This window comes from Hibiscus syriacus, unplaced genomic scaffold, assembly GCF_006381635.1.
Source record: "Hibiscus syriacus cultivar Baekdansim isolate YM2019G1 unplaced genomic scaffold, ASM638163v2 tig00110998_pilon, whole genome shotgun sequence".
Taxonomy (NCBI): domain Eukaryota; kingdom Viridiplantae; phylum Streptophyta; class Magnoliopsida; order Malvales; family Malvaceae; genus Hibiscus; species Hibiscus syriacus.
The window spans coordinates 201,081-222,012 of NW_024062945.1; the positions used below are offsets into that span (position 1 = coordinate 201,081).

At 37.0% G+C, this 20,932-nt stretch overlaps 1 pseudogene; it reads right to left on the bottom strand.

Annotated features, from left to right (window-relative positions):
• Positions 1-3,300: 3,300 nt before the first annotated feature.
• LOC120149222 lies at positions 3,301-19,814 on the bottom strand (annotated as a pseudogene).
• Between the last annotated feature and the right edge of the window lie 1,118 nt (positions 19,815-20,932).

Sequence of the window (20,932 nt, forward strand, 5' to 3'; positions counted from 1 at the left end):
TTGAATGGAAAAAGAATATAAAATGATTATTGTATATGATATTGATTATCATGGTTTTGATAAAATTTTTAGATGATGGTTTTTGAGGAAGAAAATGGCTAGAATAAATCGGTTTGAAAGTTCAATGATTTTATTTGAGTTACCTCTATTATTTTGAAGTATTTATGATATTTTAATGTTTTGGAGTAATTATGATATTTTATAATTTATCTCACCTTAGTTATGTTATTGTCTCACTAAATTTTACTTAACGCGTGATGATTTTCATGCGTAGGTTCAGATAAGATAAGAACATGAAGTGAGGAGCCTCCCAAGAATTTTTATTTTTTTGCAAATCGTACCTACTATCAGTATCAGTAAGACATTTCTAATGTTCTTTTGGCTTTCTAGTGGCATGTATATTATATATGCTTGGTTACTCTGATGGGTTTATTTAAAATGGTTTGTAATAGTAAATTATGACCGTCTATTTATGGTTAATATTAGTTATATCTGAAAGTTATATATATATTAAAATTATGTTTTTAATAGTTAATTAAATGGGTTTTTAAAATTTAGCAATGTTAAGTAGTTTTATTTAGTTTTAGAAACATCATTGAACTGTCTAGTTACTGCTTAAAATCGGTTTTAATTGAAAAGTTAAATTGACTATTTTGTGATGATATGCGATAAATTAAATGGTTTATTTTATTTATTTTGAGATGTTTTTATAGTGAAATAAATTTTTAAGGTTTTTATGTAAGGAATGTATGAAAAGAATAATGTGACATTTTTAACTCGTATTTCTAAATGAGTGTAACAACATCTTGAGACAAATACAACCAGAAAAAGGAATAGAGGCAGTGTGTGTTATTGAGGACGATTGACCATTGGGTAATCTAACGAAGCTAGAGCAAGGAGCACAAGTAACGGAAAATTTAAACAACCCAAAATTAAATGATATGTGATCAGTTGTCCTAGTATCTAAAATCCAAAAAGAATAACCATTGATAGTAGAGCACAAAGAGAGTATACATACCAAATTCACAGTCGTTTCACCTGTAGGAGCTTTGTTTAGCAACTCCAAAATATGGGCATACTGCTGATATGTGAACGCAGTACAACTGGAGCAACTTGAGGACTGTCACCAGACTCAGACTGATCCGTCGCAGCAACTGGAGGAGCCTTCTTCTTGTTGAACTTAAAATCAACCGGGAACCCGATCAAACGATAACAAGAGTCTTGTTTATACCCTTCACCTTGCAATGATCATAAATTCCAGTGAAACGCTTGCGATAACTAGAAACAGTGTAGTGCATACGGATCAGGAATCGGAGAAACACCAGACGCCAAACTCCTCTGAGGCTCTTCTTGAACAACCATGGAGTCAGCTTGATTCACAGACGATAAGGGTTGCATTCGCAAAATCTGACTCAGAACTGTAGCATAGGTTTCATTTAGACCCATGAGAAATTACAAGAGACATTGTTGATGAGAATATAGCAAATTCTGTTGGGCAACCTCACAACCACAATTCGAAAAATGCACAAGAGCAGTGAACTCATCCCAAAGTAATTTTAATTTCGTGAAGTACGTCGAAACAGGAGTCACCTTGATTGAGAAGTGGAATTTTTCGATGAAGGAAAAATATTTGTGAACCATCAACCTTACTAAACCTCTCCTTGAGATCCTACCATATAGTAGCAGCATCGGAAGCAAAAACAATTCTAGTAGAAAGTTCTTGACTAACGGTGTTGAGAATCTACGGAAGAACAATAGCATTACACCGGTCCCATTGAGCATGAAGAACTTCATCATAATTCTCTCGACAACAAATTCCATCAACAAATCTGAGTTTGTTCTTGTCAAGCAACCTTATGCGCATCGATGACTCTAAACGTTGTAATAGTCTTGGCCTATCAAATGATGAGAGACTAAAATGGTGCCTACAGTGTCTGACGGGTGAAGATACTGAAGATGATAGAAGTAATCTCGTCCATAAGCAATCGGAGAAGAAAGGATAAAGGGAGAAAATACACTAATCGCAACAGAAAAAAACCCAACTCACAAGCCCACAGCAAAAATAGAAAAAATTGGCTCACGTGATATCATGTCAAAAAATCTCTGTATTATGTTAATTCTGTACAATAAGATTACAACCATTTATATTCATATGCTAACTAGCTGATTAACTATTTAACAACTTCCTAACAATCTCTCTAACCGATCTTAACCAATCAATTATCTCTACAGTCGGTTATAGAAGAAGTTCATTTGTTTAAGAATATGCTGCAAAGGACCGTTGCCGAATGCTTTTCGTGATAGCTCTTTACTGGTGACATTGAATCTCAGCTATATTCACTTTAGCGGTAACATTAGGAATTGGATTGGTAACCTATCTCAGTTGAGTTATCTTCTATTGAGGAGAAATCAATTCGAGGGTGAAATTTCAATTCAATCATGCATGGTGGCTCATTTAAGCATGATTGACCTTTCTCAAAAGAATCTGTTCGGTACCATTCCTTCTTGCCTAAAAGTTACTACGCTCGACTGTGGACCGGACGATTATAGTTGGATTTCAATATATGTCTAGAATTGATCTCTCCTGCAATAAGCTAACTGTTGAGATTCCTCATGAAGTTAAAAACATACAGTGCTCTTTACTTTGAACCTTTCCCACAATATCTTGACAGGACCGATCCCATGAGCGTTTTCTAACCTTAAGGACATGGAAAGTTTGGATCTTTCCTACAACAATTTGTCTGGGAATATCCCTCTGGAAAGACACCTGAAAGGATTGGGCAGTTGGGAGCCTTTGATGAAAGCAGCTATTTGGGTAATCCTTTTCTTTGTGGCTCATTGGTAGGAAGGAATTGCTCGCCCATCAACGTCACACCACCAACGACGCCAAAGGCCTCAACTGTCAATACAGAAGACCATGGTTTAATTGATATGGATGCCTTCTATGCAAGCTTCTTTGCGTTTTACATAGTGGTGGTGTTGCGTATCGTAGGTGTGTTGTACATAAATCCTTATTGGAGGCAAGCATGGTTCTACTATGTACAAACGGTCGCTAATTCTGCTACTATTTTGTGTAGACAATCTCCCCAGAAAATTTCGTGGCGGATATATGTAGTTTAGCAGTATTCATTTGCCTCAAAAGAAAGTTTCAACTTTTTCGATTTTGGATATTCTGTTCAGAATTTTACTTTACTGCAACAATGACCCCGTTTCGAAGAAAGAATTGATCACTGTTAATCAATTTAATTAACTTACAATGTATTTATTTTGTGTTTGTTTACATTGTGTTGGATTGCCCCGCTCTCAACTTTCAAGCACGAGAAATCAGAAAAAAGATGCCAAAAATAATGGGAAATGAGACAATGAAAGAACTGCACATCCGTAGCACAGGAACCTGAAAAGGGGTGTATGCTTATATTGCAAGCTTGTGCCAGACATGGATATCGAGATGCCACGGCCATTGCCATTACGGGCACTACTCTGTTCAAGGCCAAGACCAAAGACAACCCCAACAGGCACTCCCCAAGTTTTTGACTAGCTGTGGTAACCGTGTTTGCAGTTGGAAGAATGAATGTGGCCACCACGTGCACTGGGGTTGCTGGAATCGACATTTATAGCAAAACGGCCATTTCCGTTTTCCGGACTTTGCAAATCACCATAATCCAACTTTGAATCCCGTGAATCTTCACTAACCTCCACGTCTACATTGTAGCCTTTGAAAAGGAAATTTGAGCAGTTCTTGCGGCATCCATGTTCATATGGATTTCTGAATAGACCACCGGCATCCCTAAGGTAGCTATAGCGCATTACGTTTGCCATTTCATTAGTTGTTATATTGTGTGATATCTATAGCAAGAAAAGAACAAAATGAGTAGATGAGTAAGATATGAAACAATATCCAGATCCAAAAGTGCAAGCACCGCAACAGGTGCAACAAAAGCATGGCAATTATGCCCTAAAGAATGCACAAGGCTATACATATTGCAGATGGTTAGCTTGATTTAACCCTTGATTTAAGGTGTCTTAAACTGTAAATATCACTGCCGGAATGGTATACGCAGATTGTGTAACTGAAATATAGTTGACACATTCAGTCAATCCATAAATCAATAATAAGCTCCTATGAGAGTTAAAGATATAAGATGAAGAAGCCGCAACTTGCATTTATGGTGTCGACGGCCTAATCTAGTTTAGGGCGAACAATTTGCCCCAAAAAATGTTTTATTTTCCTATTGTGGCCAACCCACAACCATAAAAAATATTTCCAGAAAGAGACAAGAGATCACAAAATCTCAAGTCGTACCTGAGAAGCCTGTACAGAGGTTAACGCTGCCACACCAAAAAGGAGGAAGATATCCACAACCAAAAATGATATGGCAATGATATGATGTGTACCAGCATGGTTCATCCATGGTAAAAATGAGGATGGAGCCATTGGATCCATCAAGATTCCTGTATATGACAAGAACACATACTAATAGAGTATTAAAGGTGAGAGAGAATATGTCAAGCTATCTTTGGAAATGCTTAAATTTGGAACTGATTAAAAGACATACTTGTAATAGTAACTCCACCCGTAATCAACATTGCAGATACTTCCAAGACAAGGAAAAGAAAAAATTCCCATTTGTTTTTCTGCATCACAAGATAACTAAATGGAATTAACAAAAGATACAATGACTACCAATCAAATGATTAAAATATTATTCCCTTTCCACAGGAGAATGACCCATGACAATATAGTAACCAGCAAGCCTCTTTGGTAGTCTTCCATGCAACGAATGCAACATCAAAATAATAATATCAAGGGGAAAAACATTTAACTCATCAGCAACAAAGCACCTTGCCAATACAATTTGATACCCACGGGCAGTGATGGTCAAACTCTTCAACACAACGATTACAAGTGGAGCAGTGTTTTGCGCGAAGAGGCCTGACAATCTGATTATGTTATCAAATAACAAAGCAAAACAATCAGAATAAATAGAATCAAATGAGTAACATAGAAGCAATACAGGACATATTAGGTGATCACCTTGCATGTTGCACAAAGCTGAAGCCAATTTCCAGCAAGTAAAGCAGGATTATTCATTTCAATCTTCAATAAGGGTTCCTAACAGAACATACAGGATACATATACATATAATGTAGTAAGAAAATGAATCAATCATAAAAGAAAGAAACATATACAGGATTCAAAGAAATATATTAAATAAGACTGACAACAATTAACTTTCATGAAGAAAAAGATTAACAAATAACAAAAATCAGTTAGGCTTCGTAGGGGAAACTGAACGCACATCATCTTTCATATTTTGAAGATCATGGACATTCATCCTGATATAACCCGGATCTTTGCTGCAAAGAAATTTAAAATGCAATATAACGACATAAGTACACTCTTTACTGAATCCAATTACTAGCACACATATTCAGAATACGGCCTAGTTCAATTTCTAATTTATCTCATATTATCTTATAGATTCATATACATGATATTTTAAATCTTTCAATGCATGCTACGCTATTTTCTGAACAATATAGCAACCCCCTGCCACTCTAAGCCATCCCCCATTCCCACTCCATCATAAGATTTGACTAACATAAATAAACATGAGAAAACAGAAGAATTTAATTGCTATCGCATGAAGGAACAAACATTAAGGGTCTGCTTGGTTGAGTGGAAAAGTGTAGTGGGAGTAAAAAAGTGGAAAGAAAATAAATTTTGAGGGAGCTTGGTACGAAAGAAAAATGAGAGAAATAGAATGAGAAGGATGATCATTTTCCATCCTCGTGTGTAAAAACAAATCATTCCAAATTGGAATGATAAGATGAGAGAAAATGTGAGAGATGCAAGATAGTTAAAAACTTACGTATCTTTAAAACCTTTATTTTTTTCCTCTCATTTTTCAATTCTACCAAGCAATGAATGGAAAGAAATTGTTATGTTTCTGCTGGAAAAGGGAGATTAACGAAGGAGAATAGAAGAACAGAGATAAAGAAGAGAAGAGAGAACGGATATAAAGAAGAGAAGAGAGGTTCAAGAGAGTCTAAAAATGCATTCATTCAAATCATGAGGTAAGCCCTACCCAGTACATTGCTTTATATATTTACATTGTACCAACCCTATCCCATTTACCAGTTGGCAATACAGTTGTATCTAACATTTGATTCCCTTGCAGGTGTTGTTGGGTACTACTGGCGTGTCTCCCTTCACTGCTAGCAGTACCAATCTCCTCAATTGAAATCCCTAACCCTATTTCCAATTTCTCCAATTCTCCTCCGTCTTCTCTGATTTCTGTATCTCATGATCATGACAATACCCCTCCATGAAAGGATCCTTGTCCCCAAGGATCAAAACCTAATAATTGTGCCTTAAGCACAATATAGTTTATCCCAATGACATTTTCCAACCTTACGTTCGTCCACTGCAGCTGATTGTACTTCTTCTCCCTATGTTTGTCAAACTTCATAGCAGATTGAACCTTCAATTGTCTTTTATGTCCAAACTTGAAAGGCTCCAATGAGGTAATGCGTTGATCTCCAAATTTCTTTTTCAACCGACTATTATAATTCACTATTTGCACCTTTGAGGACTCATACAACAAGTTATATACTACTAACCCATGCAATGTAAAACGATGTAGGTACAATAGAACCTTGTTGCAAGCTTTAAACTCTTTCGAAGAGCAAGTGAAGTTTGATGGTAGGATTGGAATTTGAGGTAAGCTTTGATCCCCTGTGTTGTAATTGTTCCAAGAAATTTAATCTCCACATGTTCTTTGACTCTTACTTGATCTTTGATGCCTCTAGTGTTAGCTTCCCCTAGTTTCCCCTCTTGTTAACATTCCCCCCACCTTCAGATAATCCTTGTCCCCAAGGATCAAACACTTTATGCTTTACAAATATTTGTATCGCATTTTGTTTCTTGAAATGGCTCAACATTAGGTATATAACCAATTGGGCACAAGATGCAATATTGCCAGTAACACCCCCAAGAATTCGAATCACATTTATACCATGCTTTGTAGCAGCATCGACATCAACACCTTTTAAGTCCACACTCAACTGAGTGATGAAATTGATGTTGTCCACATCATGCCATTCTACTCCTGATGACATACTTTTTCTTTTAATTGTGTAGAGTATACTTGGGTGGAATTCATATTTATGTTCTCCATGTCCACGAAAATGTTAGCTTCAGAACCAAAAAAGTAATAATTCCATTATTTGCAGCAACTAAAACCAGGGTTTCAAATAGCGACTGAATAGAGGTATCATAGCCGTTGGTCGGTCGCGGCGGTATCCAAAACTGTGTCGCGAAAAATAATGGTGTGAAGCGGGATCACACCAATAGCGGCGGATCGCGGTCGCAATTTAACGGATCACGACCAATCGCGGTAATAGCGGACTACTGTTCCACTATTGTTCCGTTATTTTAATTTTTTTAGAAAAACATGTTTTTTTATTAAAAATCAGCTTATATCCACAACTGTGATAAACACGACCGAAAACGTGACTGCGAACGCTATTTAAAACCCTGACTAAAACATAGTTGCCTCCAATAGTAATTAGAACCATAGAACCAACTTTCCCAAGCATTTTAACCCATTTATGGTTTGATTGGTTTTGAGTGTCACTATGACTAAACAAGACCCAAAACTTATCGGAGTCAGACTCAACATCCAGTTTCTCATTAGCAAAAATTCCAACACTACAAATTCCCGCATGATACTTCTTTAGAAACTGGATAACTTTTAATGCGTTGACCCTATCCAAAATATTAGAGTTTGCCCTATTGAACTGATAATTCTTTTTATCTACGTCCAAGATAGATGCATCATCATGATTCAGTGAAAACCGAGCAAAAATAACCTGCTTCAAATTAACAATTTCATTTCTGTTGTATACATACAATCGTGTGTCAAACACCTCTTCCTCTGGTGTTTTAAATCCAAAAGCGATACCACACTCCAATGGTACAATGCAAGCCACTCCCTTGTATCTAACATGTATCTAGCTCAATTGTTATGATAGCAATTGTTTTCGCTTCATTTTGAGTTGTGTCATTCCTAATCCAAAAGTGTATGTTATACACACAATAACCAATCTTGCTATGTGCAGTATTTAAGGCAGCAAATTTTTGAAGCTCGGGTTTTTGATCAACTCCCTGAATTGCAAGAAGATCTCTTATGACTAGAGTCTTAAATGTAGTATTGCATCTTATAGTCTCCCACTTACCCATGACTTGGAAAAAATCACGTGTGTATGTAGTAACCCATTATTTTATAGCCAACAAAACAAATGTTAGCCTACAATAACTAATAACCTTTTCAGTCACACTCAAATTCATAGCAATTTGAATCCTACTCTATCCCATCAACAAAAGCTGAAACACAAAAGATCAAAAATTTCAACATGTTCATTGACATCCCTAAATTTTTTAGAACATATTTCTCTAAAAGTGGATGGAACTAGATAGTTGAAATTATTTGATTTACCCACATAAAAATCAACTATGAAGGGCGTAAAAGTAGCAATTTGAACTGATGTAGGCAAACCTAGCTTCTCAAACCTTGGAAGAACTCTTAATGGTTGCTTCACATGGCATTCACGCTGCAGGAACTTAATAACAAGAACATCAGAAGGGCAATTGCAATTGAAATGGTGTATGCTCCAAAGTGCCGAAAACTCTGCCAAGATACTGATTGTATCCAAAACAATAACATTTTCTTCTGTTATAGGAAGATCAAAACCAAACAACGAACATTTTCCACTTGGTTTAGATGTTAGCCATTCCAGCTTTTGTTCTTCAGATCACTCACGGTTGGAACCAATTTCCAAGTGTTAGGTAATAGTGATGGATGGCATTGCATCAATTACTCGTGTTAGCATTTTATCAAACACTTGACACCCATCATTTGTGCCTTCGATTGCCACAGGTAACATCAACTCAGTTTCAAGGCTGTTTTTGTCTTGCTCCGTTGTCTTCCCTGTCAAGACCCTTAGAATCTACTCGAAATAGCCCTTATTCTTTGCAATCATTGTCTCCAGTTACTGATCTTGCTTCACCAGCTTTGATAATTCGTCAATCTGGTTTTGCATCACAGAAAGAGCAGAGGATTCAACCATTACTTTGCCAAGAGTTGTGGCTCTAGATACCAATTGTTATGTTTTTGCTGGAAAATGGAGATTAACGAAGGAGAATAGAAGAACGGAGATAAAGAAGAGAAGAGAGAATGGAGACAAAGAAGAGAAGAGAGGTTCAAGAGAATCTAAAAATGCATTCATTCAAATCATGAGGTAAGCCCTACCCAGTACATTGCTTTATATTTTTACATTGTACCAACCATATCCCATTTACTAGTTGGCAATACAGCTGTATCTAACATTTTGATTCCCTTACAGGTGCTGTTGGGTGTTGCTGGCGTATCTCCCTTCACTGCTGGCAGTACCAATATCCTCGATTAAAATCCCTAACCCTATTTCCAATTTCCCCAATTCTCCTCCGTCTTCTCTGATTTTTGTATCTTTCATGATCATGAAAGAAAATTACCTTTTCTTTCAATTTTTCCATCTTTCCTACCAAGCACACCAGCGGAAAGAGGGGGAAAATACATTTTCCATCTTTCTATTTTTCTACTGCTTTAATTTTCCATCCTTCCAATTTTCTTTCCACTTTACCAAGCAAAGCCTAAAAGTACCCAAGACCTCACAAAAATGTTTTTGAAACCTAAAATGTAAACTAATCAAATAGTATAAACAATCCATCATGCAAATCCACCCATACAATGATTCTCCCAATGGGAAAATTGGGACTAACAAATTGATGAACATACGGCCAGACATTTCCAAAAAATGTAATCAGTGACAAAATAAGCCGACAGGTGTTGGGGGGAGAAAGTCTTCTTGTCAAAAAAATATACCTGCTACACCTATAAAGCATAACCAAACCAGCGGAAGATAGGAAAACACCCAACCATGCTAGAAGGCCAAACCCAGCAGTCATCTTTGGGAGATAGGGAGCTGTAACAGATGTCCAAAACCACAAATAAATTGGTAAAAATCAACAAAGTAGGTTCTGGCTTGATGATATGGCACAATTAACTCGCAAGTAGAGATACATAGACAAACCCATCATGACGGATTGAATATATGTCAGCATTAATAGCAAGATACCGCACCAAAGAATGGTTCAAGTCTTAGTCTAGAAAGTTGTCCAAACGGTTGTTCCCATCACATCCCTTTTCATACCGCCTTCTAGCATTACCCTGCCGAATCAAGTGTACAAGAAACTAAATAGGTGGTAGTAGAAGCCAGCTGATTTCATAAACATATCATTTTCACAATTAAAAGATAACAAATAGGGATATTTTCAAACTTTTTAGGGGAAAACTAACAAGATAAATCAAAATGAATAACAAGTGCATCTTTATATTTCTCATAGTGAAGTCACAATTTTTCAAATGCAGAATCATTTGTGCCTATGAAGGAAAGTACAAAAATATGCAGAAGAGGAAGCAATAAATGTCTTTCCATTCAGCCCAAGGCATTCATCAGTACACTAAAAATCAAGAACTTGAACTCTGTAATATTGAAGACAAATATATATACATTTTTTTTGATAGGAAGACAAATATATATACATATTAAAAACTATTCAGCAAAGGGCTATAATGCATTAAGTTAAGATGTTATGAAACAGAAACCTACAAGGAAGAAAACAACTTCTCTGTGATTTCTATCAGAAGCAAGCTGTTCAGGTGTAAGGTCGCCATTATCAGTAACCATCAGGTCTTCCTTCTTTCCAGCCTGTACTAAGACTATGCAAGCTTCTAGATTACCCCTAATGGCTGCCCAATTGAGAGGAGTGCAACCTGATGTAAACATGAAACATGATTAAGGAAAGTTATGTGTGCAATCAAAAAATTTCAGAAGTAAAAACTGATTAAACTATATTAACCAGATTGCCTAGGAAGGGTACTTCATATATAAGAATAAAAAATAGTACCCTCTTTGTCCTGGCACCCTTTTTGCGCATCGAGAAATAAAAGAAGACGTACACAATCAACATAACCTTTATAAGCGGCCCTAGTGTTGTCCATATTGAGAGGAAGTTAGAATAAAAATAACAGCGTTGACATTTGTAAAATCTAAAACAGGAAGACCAGAGAAAATTTCCAGCCGTGTGCAAGCAAAATTACACAAATAATAAGATGCCAAACACTTACAGTGAAACAGAGACAAAGGGTAACTTATGAGTCACGTACAGGTTTATTTGACTCACCAGAAAGTAATGAAGATTACAATGCTGATGAAGAGAACCGTTGAATTGCACTTGGTAGCCATTCATTAAAGAAAGAATGGAAATCAGTCTCTGCCGGAGAAACGGCTCCAAGAGGAAAGGTAGAGAGAGAGTGAGGGAGAGTTCGAAAAGTAGTGTCCGTCCGGCCAGAGGTAGTTCTTTGTCTGGAGGAGTTTCGTGGGTTGCTTTCGTGGATAATCTTAGTAGGCGTGTGCATAGAAGTGCATTATGGGAGCGTTTTAGTCATTGTGGCAAGGTGATAAAGGTGTTTATTCCATTCGTCAATAGGAGACCTTATTATAAGGAAAATACGTTTGCTTTTGTGCATTTTGCGAGCAAAGATGATCTGCATCTTGCAGTTGAAAAGATGAATAACGTATCGTTCGATGGGAGGAAAATATTGGTGTCGATCGCTAAGTATCAGAAGAAAAGTACTTCGGCGAGCTTTAAGCATACTAATGTGGGGAGTTCTTCAGCTGCTGGTGCAGATGAGTTGCGGAAGAAAGTTGCAGAGAAGAACGAGTTGTTGAATAAGTTTTATGATGGAAGGTCCTTTAAGGATTCGGTTGTCGGAACAAAAGAAGTTGAGGGCCAGAAAGTGGGGAGTTTTGGAAATAAGGGAGAAGGGAAGAAGCAGAGAGAAATTTTTATTCCAATGGAGGATAGGTCATGGCTTAGAACGTCTTTAACTGGTATTTGTAAGCCAATATTTGAAGTTGAGTTTGTGCAGAGAGCGTTAGGTTTTGAGGGAATCAATGTCAAAGTGCTTAAATGGGGATATGCAAAAAACGCATGTCCGGTAGTTTTCCAGACTGTTGAGGAGAAAGTCACAACGATGGAAAACAAGTGGGAGGCCTTGTCCTTTTGGTTCGATAGGTTGGAGCAAGTTATGGAAGATGAAGGAATTCCATTACCTTACTGTCAAATTTCTATGATTGGTGTTCCTCTAAATTGTTGGTCAGTTCCTTTTTTCACTAGCTTGGCATCGAAATGGGGCAAACTAGTTAAGATACAAGAACAAACTGCTAAGAAAATGGATTGTAGAGTAGCCCATATGTTGTTGAGGGTTGAAAGTCCTTTTGATATTCCTCCCCATATCAATATTAATACGTATGGGAGATCGTTTTTGATCAAGATTAGGGTGGAAGGAAGTGAAGATTTTTTTCCGGAGCTAGAGGATATGGTTGAAGATGACGGAACAGTAAACAATGGGGTGAACTCGTTGGAAAAGAGCCTTGGTGTTGACATCGATGAGCAGGAAGGGAGGCTGAGTGAGCAGGCGTTGGCAGACAACCATAACAGTGTACAAGCATGGGCATTGGACTCATCTCAAGGGGAGCGCACATTTTTCGAGGGTAGGTTGGAGGGAGAAGGGGTTTTTCAAAATGTAGTGGCAGTTGATGTTTGTGCAGAGGAGACAGTTTTTGATGATGATCAGGGTCAGCAGGAAAAGTTGGGGGCTGGTATAGATGAGAGAGAGTGGGTGGTTAACAGGGGTGAGGTCTCTTTGGGGCTTGATAATGTTGACCAAGTTAACGGGCTCATTGGTTCTGTGGGTAGGGTAGAAGTTTTTGGGCCTATTCAGGGTAGTCCAAGTTCAAATAGAGGTGGTTTCAAACAAGATGAATTAGTTAATGCTAGAGGGGAATGTGGAGGTACTCAGCAGACAGATTTGAAGGATTCAGAGCTTGATTTTCCTGATGTCCAGGTTGAAACAAATGGGTTTCAAGTTAGTAAAGTTCTTACAAGGAGGTGTTCCTCTTCCCCTCCAACAAATCGAGTTCGACCCCCTAAGGTAGCTACCATTTTCTGTGACAGAGTTTACAGCAGATCTAATAAGAAGATTAAAAGAGTTGAATCGGATAAGGGTTTTGCAGCAGTTGATTTTTCGATTGATAATGATGAAATGGAAGTAACTTGGCAGGTTAGCCAAATGTTAGGTGTTAATTTTGAGGGGGGTAAGAAAGCTTTTGCTGAGAAGTTTTCGGAGTCTAATTCGGTTAGGGGGGAGAAGGGTGGGTATTAACCCTTATTATTAGTTGAAGGCTTTTAATTTTATTTTTATGGTTCGTGTTTCTTGTGTCACTTGGAATATTAGAGGATTAGGTAGGAAGGAAAAGGCTAGGGCAGTGAGGAAGGTGGTTGTTAATAAGAAACCGTCGTTTCTTTTTTTGCAAGAAACGAAATTGGAGGTGGTTCGTGTAGGCTTGAGGAGGAAGTTGGGGGGTAAAATTCTAGGTGGGTTGGTGGATTCTCCGGCCGTGGGTGCATCAGGAGGATTGGTTACTCTTTGGGATGAGGATTGGTTTTTACCTCAGTTGGTGGAAATTTCACAAAGGTTTATAGCTTTGAAGGGTATAGTAAAGGATAACCAAGAGGTGTGTTGTTTTATTAATGTTTACGGGCTCTCTGTCGAAGCTGATAAAGAAGCGTTTTTTGAGAAATTATCCAATTTTATTTCTTCATTGGGGTGCCCTTTATGTGTTGCTGGAGATTTTAATGCTCACTTGTCACAGGAAGAAAAGATGGGGAAATCTCTGAATGAAAATTCAATGGGATGGTTCAGGGAGTTTCTATTCCATACAAGTTTAATGGATCTGCCTTTGGTGGGAGGAAGTTTCACTTGGGGTAGTAACAGGGAAGATCCTACATTTGTGAGGTTGGATAGGTTCTTAGTTTCTGCAGATTTCTTAGGCTTATTCCCGGATGTTGTTCAGATGCTATTACCTAAGTCAATTTCAGATCATAATGCTGTGGCATTGGATTCCAATAAGATTAATTGGGGTCTGAAACCCTTTAAACTGTTCAATTACATTATGGAGGAAGAGGGTTTTAAGGAAGCTGTGGAAAAGAAAATTTCAGAAGCTAAGAGTAGGAAGAGGCTGAACATTGAGGAGTTACTTAGAGTTTCTAAGACAGAAATCATGAATTGGTCTAATGGAAGCAGATTGCAATTACAAAGTTTGATTGAAAGAAAGAGAGATTTTCGAATCAAGAAGCTCAATTACAACAAAGGATTCCTTCCGTTTCTATGGTGGTTGTTGCAAAAGAAAAAAGTGAATTATGGTCATTGTATAAAAAAGAAGAATTAGTTTGGTTTCAAAAATCAAGGGCGCAGTGGATTATGGATGGAGATAGAAATTCAAGGTATTTTCATCAATGTGCTACAAATAGAGGGAGGGTGAATGCTCTTAATTCTTTGGATGTGAGTGGGAATTTGATTGAGGATCCGATAAGGATAAAAGCTGCTATTTTTGATTTTTTTCAAGAATGCTTACAATGCCATTCCGACGGTTGGAGTTGTGAAGATGGATTTGAATTTTTCTAAACTTTCGGAGGGTCAAGTTGCTCAATTAGATATGAATTTTTCGGAGGAGGAAGTTTGGGAGGTAATACATTCTTCGGATAGTAATAAAGCTCCGGGTCCTGACGGATTGAATATGGGATTTTTCAAGAAATTTTGGCCGGTTTTGAAAGGAGACATTCTTAAGTTTTTTGAAGATTTCTACAAAGGGAAGAAGTTTGGGAAAGGTGTCAATCATTCCTTTATCACTCTAATTCCAAAGAAGCAGATTCCAGTCTGCATTGAGGATTACAGACCAATCAGTTTGGTAGGGGGACTTTACAAAATCTTGTCTAAAGTTTTGTCAAGAAGGTTAAGGTTGTGCATAGGAGGGTTAATTGGTCAATCTCAATTTGCTTTCATCCCGGGAAGGCAGATTTGTGACTGCTCCTTAATTGCTAATGAAGCAATCGATTTTTGGAGGAGGAAAGAAAGGGAAGGTCTCGTCTTCAAAGTGGATTTCAAGAGGGCTTACGACACTGTGGATTGGAATTTTTTAATCAAAGTTATGGAGTGTATGGGGTTTAGCAGAAGATGGAGGTCGTGGATCCATAATTGCTTAAGTTCAACTTCTATTGCAATTCTTGTCAATGGCTCCCCAACTGAAAGTTTTAAAATATCTAGGGGGCTGAGACAAGGGTGTTCTCTATCCCCGCTTCTGTTTAATATAGTGGGTGAATTTCTGAATTTACTATTGTCTAAAGCAGTAGCATTGGGGCTGTTTGAGGGCTTTAATTTAGGTTCTGATAATTCTTGGTCGATGATATCCCATTTACAATTTGCGGATGACTTGATTATTTTTTGTAAAGCTTCTAAGGATCAATTGGCAAATTTGAAGAGGGTTTTGGTTGTTTTTGAGATGTGTACAGGGGTGCAGCTGAATTTGTTGAAAAGCAGAATTTTTGGTCTCAATTTACATGATAATATTATTGAGGAATGGGCAGATTATATTGGTTGTTTAAGAGGTTCTTTTCCGGCAGAATACTTGGGGTTACCTTTGGGTGCTAAGAGGAATTCTATTCAACTATGGGATCCGATTGTAAATAAGTTCTACCAGAAATTGACAGGCTGGAAACTGTCTTCTTTATCAATAGCAGGAAGGACAGTCTTGATAAAATCAATCTTGAATGCTCTCCCTTATTACTATATGTCACTTTTCAAAATGCCAATGGTTGTGAGGAAGAAACTGGAATCTATTATGGCCAACTTCTTGTGGGGTTCATCGGCTGTGAAGAAAAGGCTCCATTGGGTTAACTGGAATATTGTCTGTAAAAATAAAGAGTTGGGGGGATTGGGAATTTCGGATCTAAAGTTACGGAATAGAGCTTTATTGGGCAAGTGGGTTGGAAATTGGTACAGAGAAGGACTCTTGGTGGAAGACTTTGATTTGTTCTAAGTATAATGCGGGATCAAGCTCTATTGTGTTAGATGATAAACTGCCCTCTAATGTGTCTTGGATTTGGAAATGTGTTTTAAATAACTATTGGTCTAATGACTCTTTTGGTTTATGCCTTCGAAATAATCTCGTGCTTCAGGTGGGTAAAGGAGAGTCTATCAGATTTTGGCATGATTCTTGGATTTCTAATGTTTCTTTGAAGACTTTGTTTCCTAGGATCTTTGCTCTGTCTGTTAATAAGGAAGGTGTTGTGGCTGAATTTGGGTGTATATTGAATGGGGAGTGGGTATGGGATTTTCAACTTAGGAGGAATTTAATGGATAGTGAGTTTGAACATTGGATGGAACTGATGGTTTTGCTGGATAATTTTCGCCCTCTACTGTAGGGTGAAGACCGTGTTGCGTGGAAAGGTAGTGGGGATGGTGAGATCTCGGTTAATTCGTTCTCAAGACTATTTTCAAGTTTAGCAGAATCTGACAATTCTTGGTTTGAGATTGTGTGGAAGGGTTTAGTTCCACCAAAGGTAGAGATTTTCCTATGGCAAATTATTCATCAGAAGTTGACTGTCAAAGCTGCTTTATTGAGAAGAGGAGTTAAAGATATCGAAAACCCGCTTTGTGTGTTCTGTGGTGAGGAATCGGAATCAGTCAGTCACTTATTTTTTTCCTGCGTCCAGGTTTGGCAGATTTGGGCAAAACTACTCCGTCTGTGGAAAGTTTTTTCAGTTCTCCCTAATAATCCGAAAGGCTTTTTGCTTTCATGGTTGCAACTTAGACCTTACTCGGGTATTTGGAGATTTATTCCAAGAGCTGTTTTGTGGTCTGTTTGCCTGTGCCGGAACCAGATTGTATTTGAGAAAGGCAAGATGGACAAAGAAAATTTGTTTTTTTTGGTGAGGTATAGGGTGGCATCATGGTTTTTAGCAAAAAACAAGGATTTGTCTATTCATATGGATAGCCTTGTGGGTGATCTTACTTTGGCGGAAATGAATAAATCCCCTTCTAACTTTCGACTGTCAAGATTAAAATGGTGTCCCCCTCCTTCCGGTTACTTTAAGATGAATGTTGATGGGGCTGTCAACTTTGACTGGAAAAAGATTGGTATTGGTGGAGTTCTTAAAGATGCTGGTAATAACAAGTTGGTTTCCTTCTCTACAGCCTTAGGACCTTGTTCTCCTATTCTTGCAGAGATTTATGCAATCAAAACCGGGGTAGATGTGTTTTTTGATTCAGTTTGGAGGGACAAAGGAAATCTTATTTTAGAAAGTGACTCGCTTCTTGCAGTTAAGTGGATCAACAGCCCGGATCTTTGCCCGGTTCACCTTGTTGATTTTATTTCAGAAATTCAGAAGTCAGTGGTGCTTTATAATGTTATTATTAAGCATATCAGCAGAGGTATGAATGTGGAAGCTGATTGTCTAGCTAAGTCAGGAATTGGTTAGTGACTGTGGAGGATATTGTTAGGAGCTGTGCTTTTGGTTTCTTTGGTTGTTTCTTTGAATTGGCAATTATTTGTAATATTTGGTTCTTATGTAATTGTTGGTTATTAATATACTAAGGCACTCTTTTCCTCCTTCCGCTACTTGTCTCCTTAATAGAGACAACTATGAGGGAGGTTTTTAATGAGGCCTTCTATTCCTATCAAAAAAAAAAAGGGGGTGACAAATATAGTACTCAGAATCGTAAGCAAATTTCTTAAATCTACCAAATAACTCAGAGAGAGATGTCATAGAAGGAAGGTTGAACATAAATCTAAAGCTCTTTAATGTTCGGAATGAAAACAACTATGACAGAAATAATATAAGTGGGTCAAATTCTGACCATAAAATTTTATATCCAAATTTACAAAAAAAAAAAAAACAAAAAACAAAACAAAAACCAGGCACTTTAAGGAGCTTATTACTATCATCACTATACATCACAACATCATGAATTGAAAACTTTTCTATATTGCAAGTGATGTTAATGCTATACAAGGAAAATAATCAACCCTCAGAAGCATGAAAAAAATGTAGACATTAAGATACAAAAGAAATCAGCAGCACCTCAGTGCCTTATCCTAGACCATTCAAGTGAAAAAGAGAAAAGAATATGTAGAACTCCTCAAATACCAGTGCAAAGGGCTCCGCCAGTCATTATCAGGAATGTCAGGGTCAGCATTCCATTTTGAAACAACATGATAGAGAAAAGCAGTCTGACCATATTGGGCAGCAACATGTGCTATCTGCATCAAATTACAAAACTAAGTATGCATCATCTGGAATTTGAAATAAAAGCAAGAAGCACAACAATTCAGTTATTATCCCGTAAATGCGCAATTAAATTGCAAAACGACAATAGGCAAAAACAAGGCTTCAGGATATAGAAACCTACCCTCATGGTCTATACGTCTAGGAAAATAAAATTTTCCAAAAAAAAAAAGAAAAAGCGAAGTACAATTCCATTATTTTACATGATACCAGAAAGGGAAAAAAATATTAGTGAGCCAAAGTAACCAACAAAGCGAAGAATGAACTACAATGCTTTGAGGCTGTATAAGGGAGTGAATATCATTTTGACCTACATAACTAAAATGCATGACAAAAACATGCCTTTTCTGATCCTGAAAATAGCAATATGACCCAATCGTTTTATAGAAACCATATATTGCTGAATCCAATTGCTCCTCTCCGTGTGTCTATAGATATGATACATATGCAAATATAAACCCACTTCAAGCAGAGAATAACGTTTAAAACAGCTACTTGTTTAAACAGTAACTTACTTTACTTATACCTCAAGTCCATTTTGAGGAAAACAGCACTAATTTCTTGAATTTGGAATATGGCACAAGGCAGCTAAACAAAGAAAATCTAACCTGGTAGCCATTATTGTCAGCAGCATCCACCGCGGCACCTTCTTGGAGTAAAACCTCAGCAACCTGTATTGCACCCCGGACTGCACTCCAATGCAAGGCCGTCTGTCCATTATGATCTGCTGCATTTACATCTCCACTATGCTAGAAAAACGAGACAACCAAAAACTACTCAGGTTAAACTGAATTTAGCCCAATGACAGCTTCAAGATCAATGATATAACTAAACCTAAAACCTAAACAATTCCAAACCAAAATTCAAAAAGCATGAATCCCAACTCTGAGGAGAACGCCAGCAGAGCAAAATCATCAAAATAATCACCAAAACAGAAGAGAAAACCCCGATTATGTAATGAGCAGCGGCTGTTCTATTATTCAAAGCTGCCCACTGGATGGCATAGTAACCAAGGCCATCAGGCTCGGCAAGAGAGCAACCTTCGTATTCAACCAACCTATGGAGCTTTTCCAAATCCCCATAGGCAGCAGCCGCGTAGACATCGTTCCTCAAGCTCTCATCATTAGCAACCCCATTATCCCTTCCATTATATCCATTTCCATCCGCTACAGCATCACCAGATTGCTTCGAGAACAGAACTTCTTGCAACTCCTCGATCTCCGACGACATTTCTCAAAAAGCTAACAAAAAAAATAAACTAAAAACAATTGTATTCCTTTTTAATGATCTGGGTTCACTTTAAAAAAATCTGAGTTGGCTTTGTTTCTCAATAAATATTTTGGTCTGTCAATGGAAATGTGTGAAGTTTTCAGAAAATATCGTGGGTTTGGGGATGGTTGCGCTTTGGCGTCCTCTGCCGTGCTGACTGATGAGGTCGCCCAAGCGAAGCCGATCCTACTTTGCTTAAGTTAATCGATTGTCTGTAGGAATTTAACTCTGTATTCGACAAGGTGCTCCTCCTGTTTCATGGGAAATTTTAGCTTACAGAAATTTTCAATATTTTCTCATAACCCCTTTATCGTTTTCCAGCATTGCGCATTTGCATTCAGATGTTAAATTTAATCATGTTTTTTCGTTCTAATGACAATTTACATTTCTTTAAATTTAAATAGTAAATAAATATAATAAGCTCTTGTAATTTTGAAGTTTAGTTTAATTCCTCGTGATATTCAATTGAAAGTAAATTAAAATTTTAACAATTTAGTTTAGAAAATTATTTAATGATTAAAATAGGATCGATCTCATAGTTTAGCTACTAACAAATTATTTATTCTATTTAATATCATTAGTTAGGATAAATCTTATTTATAAGGTCATCTCCAGTCCTCATCTCTATTCTACAATATATATATATCTACTTTAAAGATAAAATAATAATTCATCTCCAGCGCTATCTTTACACCAACTCTACTTTATTCACAATATTTAACTATTATAATATTGATTTTACAAATATAAAATAAAACATATACATTTCTAAAAAAATATCAAGATAAAAATATTAATAAAACATTCATAAATAACATTGAGAAAATAAAAATAAATAAGAAAATTATAAATAATAATAATAATGCTCAATTAGTGGATTTCGTAGAGTAAAATTAGTATATTTATTTATCTAATTTAAATATATTTTTATTTATCTTACAATTTAATCTAGTTGAATATATTATGTTTAATATAATAAAATAAAATAAAAAACTAAAACTAAAAATCAAAATAAAAAAACTTTTTTATAGTTTGGCGCAGCGCTAGACCACTCAAAGGAGAGATATGCGCCACATTCTTGCAGCGTGGAGATGCCCTAAGGTGACGAGATGGGGATGCGCCACATTTTTGTCGTTTACTTCGAACCAAACTTGTTAAGATGACGTCGATCAAGAGTTTATGTGTTTGTTAACAACGTCAGCAAAAGGATTCACTATCTGACCTTAAAGGAAGCGTTTCAGGCGTATGGATGTGTTTTAGATGTCTTCATCGCTCACAACAATCCAAGGAGAAGAGCAAGCTGCACTACGTACTCTTTTGTCAGATTTAGGAGCATGTTTGAGACTCATTCTGCAGTTTCAAAGGGTAATG